The sequence below is a fragment of the Nicotiana attenuata genome, chromosome 1, assembly GCF_001879085.1.
Source record: "Nicotiana attenuata strain UT chromosome 1, NIATTr2, whole genome shotgun sequence".
Taxonomy (NCBI): domain Eukaryota; kingdom Viridiplantae; phylum Streptophyta; class Magnoliopsida; order Solanales; family Solanaceae; genus Nicotiana; species Nicotiana attenuata.
Window position 1 is genome coordinate 70,279,566 of NC_031989.1, and position 5,088 is coordinate 70,284,653.

The window sequence follows — 5,088 nt, forward strand, 5'->3', positions numbered from 1 at the left end:
GCACCTGCCAGGAAATGCTCTAGGCGACCGCGGTTGATAGCACGCGATCGCAGAGCTTCTGAAGATAACACTACGCGATCGCAGGGCCTCTCACGCGATCGCAGAAGTTCAGCAAGTCATAGTACGCGATCGCAGTCAAATTCACGCGATCGCGTTGTATTAAATCTGGGCAGTTCTGGGCAGTTTTGGAATTTTACATTTTTATCCCCAAACCATTTTTATACTCGTCCAGGCAGATCTTTGGGATATCTTTGGCTTATTTTCAGTTCTTAGGGCTAGAGAGAACAAGTTTTGGAAGCTAGGGCTTTGCACACACACTTTGGTCTTGAAGATTGAAGCTTTTGGTTGAGAATTTCTTACCCATTTATGTTGCTTTCTTCATTTCCTTGCTTTGTATTGTATATCTAAGTGAGTAGTATTTTATTCAACACTTAAATCTTGTTTATGGAAATATTCATGTTTGAAGTGTGGATTAAATACCTTGTTGTGCTTATGTATTGAATGATTTTTATTTATTTATGAAGTGAGTTGTTGTTACTTTAATTGTTATTGTTCTTTAATGTTTCCAAAGGGATTAGATAACCCTAGGACTCGCCCATTAACTCCGAATTAATTTTGGAAAAGATAATTGGGGTTGGAAAAAATTAATTAACAAGAACTTGAGGCGTTAACCCTCATTTTATAGATTCTACCTGGGGATAGGATTGAACTACTTGTAGCCATTCCGGGTGTGCTTAATCTCTTAATTGTTTTAGGGATAATTCAATTAGGAAGTCTTTTTAGTCTTCGGAAGAAGCTAATTAAGAATTATTACCCGTGGCTAATTAACATAAACTCGCTCATATTTGTAAAATCATGAAATACATTGGATCGTTACTTGAGTGTAATTCCTGATGCAACCTTACTTGTAGCCATTGATCATTTTACTTGCTTTCTAGGTTAGTTTATATTTCCGCATTTAGATATAAAACATTTTCAAAACCAAGTTCTTATTGTTTGGCACTGCGCGATAAGCGATAATTTTCTTACATTCCTAATCGCCTACACATTGTTCCCTGTAGGATTCGACCCCGACTCATAGTTGGGTAAATTATATTGCATGCGACCGTGTCTATTACTTTTTAGTAGTGGATTTGGACGTCATCAAAATTGGCGCCGTTGCCGGGGAGCAATTTGGCGTAATTTAGGTTGTTTGAGAAGTAAGCGAAAGTGCTTTGGTCCAAACTTGTGAATATTTGTGTAATTATTTTTCTTACCTTGGTCTATTTTTCTATATGTTTTGTTTATTTTCTTATTTTTGAAAAAATGGCATCATATAATGATAATTGGTCGGATGGTAGTTGTTCATACTTTGATGACCCTTGTCCTTATTGTGGAGGACCACACTCGTGGCAAAATTGTTTAAATTCTCCCGGGGGTGGATTGTGCGCACAATCTCAAACCCATGAGTGGAGTATTTGTGCATATTTGTCCTTCCCTTCCCCAAGCCCCTACTATGATGAGTCTACTTTTTGTGATGAGAATTATAGGGCTATGGAAGTGGAAGAAGTTGAGCATGGACAAAATGGAGAGTTCAAGCTTATGTTGGAGTGTTTACTTGAAAAAGGCAACAAGGAGCAAAATGCCTTGGAGGAGCTTTTGGAGAATAGTCTCCAAAATGACTTGGCGCTTGAAAGATTGCACTCCCAACTGGATGAAATGATCGAAGCCTTAAGGGTTCAAAAAACCTCAGAAGTGAATGAAAGCCAAGAACCTTCTTTGGAGATTGAAAGTGAAAATCCTTCTTTGGCACTTGATCAAAACCAAGAAGAACTCTCAAATGCTCAAAATGAGAAAATGATGCTCATGTTGGAGACCATTCTTGAAAATGAGGAAAAGCACAACTTTGCATTCGAGGACTTGAAACAAGGCTTGAAATACAATGATGAACACATCCGCGCTTTGGAGGATCAAATGCAAATATTGGTTGAGGCTCACTATGCCCACCAACTTGAGAGTGTGGAAGGAAGCCAAGAAGAGTCCAATTCCGAGGAAGAAAGTGAGCTTTACTTTGAGGATTCAAGAATTGAACATCCGCCAACCGACTCCATGAATGTCAATGATGCCAAGACAAAGATGGAATTAGAGTCATCCGGTGTAAATGAAATATGGGTTGAAATTGACTCTAGTTCGGGGGAAGAAGAGGATGTCAAAATCCGAGAAAAATTGCAAAGTGAAGGTTTGAAGTCACATTCCATGCATTTTCAACGTTGGAATTGTGTGGAGATATGGAAATTGAACTACACGAGTCAACGAGGGATTGTGAGGAGGAAAGACAACAATCATACATTTTACAGTTTGAAGAAACAAGAAAACAAAATGACATTCCTCACTTGAGAGCCAAGAAGTGCAAAATGAAGAATTTAAGGCTTGGCTCGATCATCAACTTACCACCCCCTATCGCTCGTGGTCACAAGCTTGATTCCAAGCTAGGTGCCCAGTTCATATCATCCAAGTGGCGAGAAAAGTGGTAATATTGTTTTCGTCGTGCCACGACGTTAAATGTGGCGATTGGTGGGAGGCACCCCATCATTTTTTAAAATTTTAGTCGTTTTTGAAATTTTCTTTTTTAGGATTTAGTATATTATTTTTGACTAATCTGCCAAGTTTCATAATTTTTGGAGTTGATTTGGGCAGGTCGGGGTGACCGGGCAGCCACAAACCAGTAGCTGCAGAAAATTGCAGAAAAATGCAAAGAATCACGATAGCAGGGTTTTCCACGCGTTCGCGGTGAATGATATTGTACTGACTCTACGCGATCGCTGAGTATCCCACGCGATCGCAGACTTTTTGTAATTTCGTTCTACGCGAATGCAGTGTTCCCCACGCGATCGCGACGTATGGTAAGTTTCCGAGGATTAAAACTACTGGAGGTTAGCAACTCGCCCATTTTCACCCAAACAAAGAACAAAACCTCCCTGCTCCCCTTAACCCCCGAAAACACTCCTAAAAATCAAGTAGGCTTCAATTCCATTGCAACTTTTCATCCATCACTCTCCAGGTATGTGCATTTCTCTCCTATTTCTTGTTTCATCTTGCTTCTTCTGCTCCTTTGGTTGGTGTGAGGTGCTAAATAGCAGAAAATCTCTTGACTTTAGGGCTTGAAACTTTGTTTACCTTGTCAAATACATATTGGGTTTCTTTGTATGCTTGCTTGCTGTGAGAGATTGGTTGAGAGAAATAGAGTTGCTTTGTGAAATTGTGGGGTAAAAATCCTTGGGTTAGTGGTGCCTACTTGCTGAGAAAATTGGGGCACACAACCTGTTCACTGAAATGCCCACAAGAACTCTGCCTAGGTGAAGAAGACGACCATCGCGATCGCGATGCCTCATTCCGCGATCGCGTAGGTCTAAATCTGACCAGTGCCAAAAATCCTTCATCGCGATCGCGAAAATGACTCTGCGATCGCGTAGCTCCATCACAGTCTTCTCCGCGATCGCGTGACAATGTCTGCGATCACGGTTCACTGCTGCCCAGAACAGAAAAACAGTAGCTTCGCCATTTCTTTTCCAAAAGCTTTCTAACCTGTTTCTTTAGCCTAATTACCTCTAAATGCAATGATGTAAGTGCCCACATGGTCGTTTGACATGTATGCTTTCTTTGTAGGTACTTTGGACTATAAAATGGATTCAGCAACAAATGAAAATGTGCAACAATATGCCGCACAAGCTGCCGCAGAGGATTATTATGATGCTGACACATTCTCATCACTCAGATGCTCTCAACGGTATGACAAACAACTCTCCAAAAGCATGATAAGGGAACGAGGCATCCTCCTAGCCGACCTTGAGGACCGATGGCCCGAGTTCCATGGGAGATTACTTACAAGTGGATGGATTTGCTTCGCCGAAGAGCCCAGGCCAGCCAACCATGAAGTCGATAGAGAATTCTATGCCAATGCTGTAGAGACGGACTTCAACAATGAGTTGGTGGCTACTGTCTGAGGCAGCGAAGTCCGTTTCAGTCCAGAGCGGATCAATGCCCATTACAATCTTGCAAATGTCAACAACGAGGTGTACAGGGAGCGAGCTAAAGAGTTGGGTACCCAGTGGTTCATCACTCACTTGCATGGTGGACAGGTGCCGAAATGGATAAAGAATCACACCAGGATCGAGTCTTCAGAATTCATTGCGGAGGCCAAGACTTGGCTCTCCATTATCTGTGCTCGCATCATGCCTTCAAAAAATGAGACAGAGGTGACACTTGAGAAGGCAAGAGTGACTTGTGCTATTCTGGAGGGTATACCGGTGAATGTGGGGCAACTCATTGCCGATGAAATTGCAGAGGTGGTGGCTGAGAGGACCAAGAGCTTATTCTTCCCATCCCTGATCACCCAGCTATGCTATGAGGCTGGGGTACTGCCCAAACCAACAGAAAAGGAAAAGAACCCAGAGAAGCTCATCCACCCTTTTGCTGAGAAAGGGAGCAGGAGTTGCACCGAAGAAGAGAAAAATTGAGGTAGCAGCTCCCAGCTTTGGCGAATTCACAGACACGGAGATACAGGACACTCCTGCAGATGCCACCGGTACTTCCACAGCCATCACCCAACTTGAGCAGGGACCTCTCACTCTCAGGTATATCTCTCGGCAGGTTTATGGTATGGACACACAGGTACGCCAGCTTGTAGCTGGTCTTCCTTGTGGACCATCTGGAGAGAGCACTTCTGCAGGTCTAGCTGGCCCAGGAAAGCTTCCCACATTGTCCGACCTTGCTAAGGAGCAACAGGCCATCAAGTCCAAGCTGGGACAAATTGAAAGAAGGCAACGGAAGCAAAAGGAACATGAAAAGAAGAAGAGCAAGTTCCTCAACAAGATCATGAACACTTTGCGGAAGTTCTGTGGACCGGATGAGGTCGAGGATGATGACTTTGAGCTTGAAGCTCCCAGCACCTCCAGTGACGAGTGATACCATTCAGGGAGCACCTCTTTCATTTTGGCTTGATTTGTATAATTGCATTGGGGACAATGCAATATTTTCGGTTGGGGGTGGCTCCTATATATATGATGATTATGTGTGGAATTTGTAGTTGTAGTTTTTGTGGAACATGAA